The sequence below is a fragment of the Carassius auratus genome, unplaced genomic scaffold (genome assembly GCF_003368295.1).
Source record: "Carassius auratus strain Wakin unplaced genomic scaffold, ASM336829v1 scaf_tig00023745, whole genome shotgun sequence".
Lineage (NCBI taxonomy): Eukaryota > Metazoa > Chordata > Actinopteri > Cypriniformes > Cyprinidae > Carassius > Carassius auratus.
Genome location: NW_020525295.1, coordinates 274,267 through 281,680, shown reverse-complemented (window position 1 = coordinate 281,680; position 7,414 = coordinate 274,267). Strand labels below are relative to the sequence as shown.

The 7,414-nt window shown below is 36.6% G+C and overlaps 1 long non-coding RNA gene across 1 annotated transcript; it reads left to right on the top strand.

Annotated features, from left to right (window-relative positions):
• The first annotated feature begins 1,504 nt into the window (after nt 1-1,504).
• On the top strand, nt 1,505-6,661 carry LOC113077992 (uncharacterized). Its single transcript, XR_003281441.1, has 3 exons — nt 1,505-1,792; nt 4,206-4,340; nt 5,590-6,661. It is a non-coding gene; the product is annotated as an uncharacterized LOC113077992 (long non-coding RNA).
• Nucleotides 6,662-7,414: the final 753 nt, after the last annotated feature.

Genomic DNA, 7,414 nt, shown 5'->3' with positions numbered 1-7,414 from the left:
GTTAAACTAGTTAAACTATAGTTAATAGCCCCAGAGAAGAACTATTATTACTTGGTTAACATATGCATGTTAAACTTAGAAAAAAAAATATTTTAAATAAAATTATTTCGAATAAACAAATAATGACAACACTTTATTTTCCACATGTACTTCCTATGCACTTATTATTATAAATAACTAGGTAGCACTTTATTTTACAGTCCTGTTCCTCGTGTACATACTATGTACTTATTATAGTAATTACAATAACTATGTAATAACTGGGTACTAACCCTGAACCTAACCCTAAACCTAACCCTACCACATGTAGTTTCCTTGTATTACATGAACTTTCTTAGATAAATACACTGTAAGTACACTATAAGTACATGTTAGTACACGTACTGTAAAATAAAGAGCAACCAATAACTAGGTGGTAACCCTGAACCTACCCCTAAAATTTACCAAACTTAACCTTAACCCGTGTACTGGAAAATAATGGAACATAAATTGTAACCCAACTAATTAAAGTTTTACAGCTAATAGTGCATAAATGAGAATGAAAAATAAGAGACAATAAGGAAAGAAATCTAGGCTACAGTGACCCACAGCTGACCCTTCACTAAGCCTTGGTGGTTTACTGTTGCTGACTCAGACAAGCTTTACAGTACATCCCATAGGAATGAACTGCAGATTTCCATGAGCAGTGTCATTTTCATTAAAAAGTGCTAATGAAGTGGTAAAAATGATTGGCTATTATTCATATGTGGGCTGAACTGAGTCATGACACTGCAAAACATTTCTATTTCCCAAGAAGTTGTTAAATGATACAGTAACGATGGAAAAATTGCAAAATAGAGGCAAATGTGTGTTACAGTCAAAAACAAAAAAAATAGGAAAGAGCTGAGAGAAATATAGTTGATAACATTGGTGTTTCTAGAGCACTGATCCTCAAATCTGGCCCACAAGATCCACTTTCCTGCAGAGTTTAGCTCTAACTCTAATCAAACACACCTGAGCACACTAATCAATGTCTTCTTCAGGATCATTACAAAATCACAGGTACAGTAGGTGAGTTTGATCAGGGTTGGACCTAAACTCGCATTGCGTTGGCCCTCCAGGGCAAGATTTGAGGAACCCTGTTCTAGAGTTTGTATAATATACTGACATTTACATAACTGTCAATTACAGAACAAATTTACTTTTAAGTAACAGCTTCATTCATGTTTATTTTGGAATGAAGGTGACAGCCTGTACTTGTACTTGTACTGTAAAATTCCACATCTGTAAAATAGTTTTTTAAAAATGATCTCAGAAATTCTCCATAAACTTACAGTTGATAAAAGCGATAAGTCATCTGATGACATAGCGGAGACAAACCTTTTTAAGGGTAGGATTTCTCAGTAAGGCTGGACTGGAAATCAATGAGCTAACATGATCGTAATCCAATCCCATTTTTTTTTTAGGTAGTGTTATATACCTGCCAGCCTTTACAGCTGGCGAAATAGTCTTAGCCTCGATTATAGTCTTCATAGTGTCTACATGTCATGCCCATGTCCTCTCATGAGTTTCCTGTGTCTTTTCCCTTTCCTCTCCCTCATTCCCTGACCCACAGACTAACACCTATCTACTCTTTCTCCATCAGACTGTGAGTGCAACGGTCACTCAAATCGCTGCAGTTACATTGATTTCATCAACATTGTGACTTGTGTGAGCTGCAAACACAACACTAGAGGGCAGAACTGTCAGCACTGCCGCCTCGGATACTTCCGGAATGCTTCCGCTGAGCTGGACGATGAGAATGTTTGCATAGGTCAGTCAGATATCACTCCACGTCAACCCGTTTCACTGTTCCCCTGACGCACCCACACCACGCTGCACAGAAATTGTGGCCAAATGATACGTATGGAACTGGAAAGGTTGAGAAATCTTTCCTCATGTGAATACGCTCCAACATTTGGTCTGCCACCACCTTGCCATACATGTGACAATTTCTGACCTACTAAAGTCCAACAGAAGTATGGATTTAAATATACTAATATCATGCATCATTCATCTTACAGCCTTTACTATTAGAATCGCAAGAAATCTTCTCCTAGACTCCCGTCTTCATTTTATTTAAGATCTAGGAAACTAAACAACTTGCATTTTCAACTGTCCAGGTTAAAGCTTGATCAATATCTGTATAATTATGCTCTATGAGAGTAGTGTAAAGGAAATGAGATTTAAAACAAGCAGCTTTGTATTCTTTTATGCATGATCTTCAAGTCAACATGAAATGCCACATGCAACCCATTTTACATCTGTAATGTAATACTTCAAAGTAATAACGGATATTAAACAAAAAAAAAACGTGCAGTAGGATGGGATTGGATTGGATGTGTTTTTAAATAGAATTTTTGAATGAAAGTAGACGGTACATGGTAAAACTGAAAAGAGAGGTTTTTGATGACAAGCAAATGAATGTCACATTCACAGGCATTTGGAAATTTTGATAATGAAGACAAAATATTTTCTTTGGAATAAAATTAATCATTAACTATAGGACAAGGAATGTGTATTTAAAAAAAGTAAATGGAATAAATTTGGATTTCATGTTGACTTTATAAATTGGTTGGCAGGAGGAATACAATCAGAAATCTGTCACAACACTTTGATAATGATACAGTGACATCTACTGGACAAATACACACACATAAATCACTGCGCTATGACTGACAGCTGCCCAGACGAAAAAAAGTATACCCTTGTGAGTGCATAGAGTAAAACCTGACTGATGAACAACCACTGATCATATAAAACTGACAACATAGAAGTGAATTTTTCCTGCAAACACGTGAATATATGCCTTTAGGCAAAAGGCTGTTATTTTTGAAAGACTGTACATCTTTTTTTAATATTATTTTATATTAAACATTATTTTTCCTGCAGGTCCACTAACAATGTTAGTCATTTATGACCATTTATCACATTTTTGTGACCCTCGAAATTATACAGGTCATTTTTTGCTGCTATGGCTTTAAGACTAATGTAAACACTCTTTAATATGTGTGGCACTGTTGTGCACTTTTACTTAAAGGAATAGTTTTGCAAAATGTGCAAAAATATTTACTAACCCTCAGGCCATCCAGGATGTAGATGAGTTTTTTTTCTTCTTTGGAACAAATTTGAAGAAATTTTGCATTATATCACTTGCTCACCAATATATCATCAGACGTGTATGGCTAAAATAGCTAATGGCTAAAATACAAGTCCTCTATCAATATTATTGCTTTCTCCAGAGAAAAAGTCATCTTGTCTGGATCAGGAGAGAAATATGTGCAGATCAACCATAGTTTACAAGTGAAAACAGTCCAAAACAGTTCTAAAGAAATTTGTTGGAGGACGTTGATCTGGGAGGAAAACGGGTGGATTTTTGTACTGATGAACCATTGGTGAGCAAGTGATGTAATGCAGAATTTCTCCAAATCGGTTCAGATGAAGAAAAACTCATCTAAATCTTGGATGGCCTGAGGATGAGATGACATTTTCATTTTTTGGCTGAACTATTCTTTTTTTAAGAGCTGCAGGTTTCCTGTCAAATACAATACAGTTTTGCTGCCCCATCAGGAACATAGTTTAAAAAACATTGTCTAACTATACTTCTGAAGAATATGAAGAGCAGTATTGTTGGCACGCATGAAACAAGCTATTTTTGAGTTTTAAAGGGATAGTTCACCCAAAAATGAAAAGTATGTCATTAATAACTCACCCTCATGTCGTTCCAAATCAGTTAGACCTCCATTTATCTTCGGAACACAGTTTAAGATATTTTAGATTTAGTCCGAGAGCTCTCAGTCCCTCCATTGAAGCTGTGTGTACGGTATACTGTCCATGTCAAGAAAGGTAAGAAAAACATCATCAAAGTAGTCCATGTGACATCAGAGGGTCGGTTAGAATTTTTTGAAGCATCGAAAATACATTTTGTTCCAAAAGTAGCAAAAACTACGACTTTATTCAGCATTGTCTTCTCTTCCATGTCTGTTGTAAGACAGTTCAAAACAAAGCAGTTTGTCATATCTGGTTCGCGAATGAATCATTCGATGTAACCAGAATTTTGCTAATTGGGCGAACTAACCCTTTAAGTTCTGAAAGTTACAGTGTCTTCATAGTTCAATGAAAGAAAAAGAACATAACCTTCCTTTTCAAGGTTTCAGCAAAAGTCAACAACAATTTTCTATACACAGAATGTAACTGTAATCAGCTGGGCTCTCTACACGCCCGGTGCAATGACACAGGCTTCTGCCAGTGTAGAGAGGGCACCACGGGCCAGAAGTGTGAGGACTGCCTGTCTGGATATACCTGGAAGCAAGGATGCATGCGTAAGTCACACTTCCTTCACAAAAGCATTAAACATAGGCTTAGTCATTCTGTGATGGATGATACTCAAAAAACAAATACAGTGCTGTGAACGAACAACATATGGGTGTCATTTCACTCAAACATTTCAGCAACATTGTTTCTCACAGAGGTCTTTGCTGTTGTACCACCAACAACAGGCTGCTGGTCGCAGAAGTTGTGGATTATAGATAGTTGTGGGTGGGGTGACAGTGGAGAAAACAGTGAGGTAGGGTAAGAAGGTGGTTGCAGGTTCAAACCTGGCAAAGAACTGGTTGTATAATGAAACACTGTCAGCAAAGGACTAGAAAACAGCCCAAAACCTACATTAGCTTATCACAACCCACCACTACCGATGAAATTACGGTTTACAAATATACATGTGACTATGACAGCTCCCAGTTCTTTTTGTTTAAAGCTTTATACAAAATGATCTAAAAATGATGTGTACATGGAGTTGAACCGCCCAGTCTTCAAAAGATTGGTGGAGGTCTGTAGATTTCTATCTTTACTGCGGGACCAGGACAAGTCTAGTATTTGACCCAAATTATGATAATTCACAGATCCCTACCATCATAATCATCTCTGCTCTAATTAGACCTGGTTTTCATGCAAGCATGGCATAAACTTCTAAAAGTTTTAACTGGTTTATAAATACCAATTCAGCTTTCTGTGAAGTGTGGTTTCATTCATTTCTAATAATAAACATCTCATTATTAAATATTTGATGGCGACATAAAACACACACACACACGTTCTTTTGAGCTTTCTATACATCAAAGAATCATGAAATATAAATACATCATGGTTTCAACAACAACAACAAAAGCAGCGGAACTGTTTTCAGAAATAATATTAATATAACAATTTTTTTTTTTATTTTTTTTTTACATTTTACTGAAACATTTAAAAGGTAAGGTTTTCTGGCCCACAAGTTTACACACACACACACACACACACACACACACACACACACACACACACAAAGAACCTTTGGCCACTTAGTCACTGAAAATGAATCCTTTCCAGTTAACGGTCAATGTGAACACCTCAAGTCACTATAAACTATATCTGCTAAATGACTACCTACATTACAGGTACAGCTAGATTATAACTTTAAGACAACTGAACAATCCCTTAAAACATGATCTATCTTTATGTTTACAGACATGTAAGTTTAGATATGTATCATCCTTAATGAGAATCTCCTCTCTGTCCTTCTTTTACTCCTAGCAAACGTGTGCGATGACGAGTTCCTCCTGTGTCAGAACGGTGGCTCCTGTATCCAGAACCAGAAGTGCATGTGTCCACCCAGCTTTAGGGGTGTTTTGTGCGAGCAGCCACGCTGCCAGGGTGAGAAAGGGTGCGATGGCGCATCAGCCTGCTACCTCAGCACACTGACGCTGCTGCTCTGCCTTCTAGCCAACAGCCTGCTTAAAGCCAGCGCCTAGAAACCCATCTTAGTTCTGATATCAATTCTAGTCTACGCAGGCCAAAGGGCTGATCCCTGCGAACGGAGAGAGAGTGGCCTGAACCCATACAGGCCCAGCCTCACGGTGCCGAAATCTTTTTTGGAAATGACGGTGGCTGCGCTGAGGTCAGAACGCCTTCATGAGACCAGCAGTTTATTGCTTGTCTACTAGCATCACTGATCGCCTGAACTTTATACCAAAAACAGATTCAAAAGAACTTAAGTTCAGTTTCAACTCACTCTAAAGAAAGTGGAGAAATATATAGATGTGTTTTCCTTTCCTTTGCATTTCTACATTTCTCTGTAGTTTTGAAGCTCACTGAGGTACAAGCACTGCATTTAGCCAGCTTGTTTTACATACAACAAACAGTCGATATCACGGAAGCCTACTTATGCCAAGTTATTCTTCTCTTGAAGACTTGTTTTTACATTTCATTGCTGCATTGTTCTTGCATCTTATTTCTATTGAGGTTGTAACAAGTAAATGAAAACCATTGGAAAAGATGTTTAATTGCTGTCCCGCTTGTATGAAGAATGAACGTCTCTAGCTTGTGTTTGAAATTACGTTTATGGAATGTAGAAAGAGGTTTTAAATTGTCACACTGAACAAATATACATATATTGGTCTATCTGAAAGGAAATATGAAGTATTGTATATTTCGATTATTTCGATATTTTTTTGTAGAAATGGTTATTTTTGTTGAGTAAATGTTACCATTGTAAAGACATTGCAGCCTTTATTGCAGTTCATATGGTATTCACACCATGGTAAAACTATTTGATCCAGCAGAGTGCATCTCTATTATATTTGGAATATTTCTCCATCCATATCATTACATTTAAATGAAGCATAAACGGTTTATAACATGCACAGCTTTAGCGCAATGTAACCCCCCACCCACATCATCTTGTTACTGGCATGTATTCATCAGTGCAGATATGACCGTAAAGGACTGCTCATTAACACACTTTTGTGATGATACCAGTGATATAAGTACATAAAGTCCCACAAACCCCAAATAAATAAGTTACGAAGCACAGAAAAAAAAGCATTGTTAAATCAGCACAAATAGAATGGCCATTCATATTAACAATTTAAAATACATAATGAAAGTCAGCACACTGTATATCATGCAATCAGGTTATTTGTCAAATAATTTTACTTTCCTTGCGTGTCTCAAAGAAATGCCAAAATCTTTAACGGCTCACGGGCTTTTTGATGTATTTCACATTTACAAATGCTTTACATTCATGAAGAGCCTGGGTAAATAAAATACTATTAATACATATTATAAATGAATAAAACCTGACAATCAGAAAGCACAAAGAGACATGTGTGTGTATTGTCTTTCTTTAGACTCTGTCCTTCTATATGCAAATCAAACTTTTATATTAGGTAAAAAATGTTAGCCTGAATGCACTGTAAGTCGCTTTGGATAAAAGCGTCTGCTAAATGCATACATTTAATTTTAATTCATTTTTAATTTAACAGCATATCTATTTAGTGCCTGATGCAGCTTACACCGACATAACAGCCACAGCAGCAAAAAGTGTAATTAATATCAACAATTTTTTATTCAAAGTTTC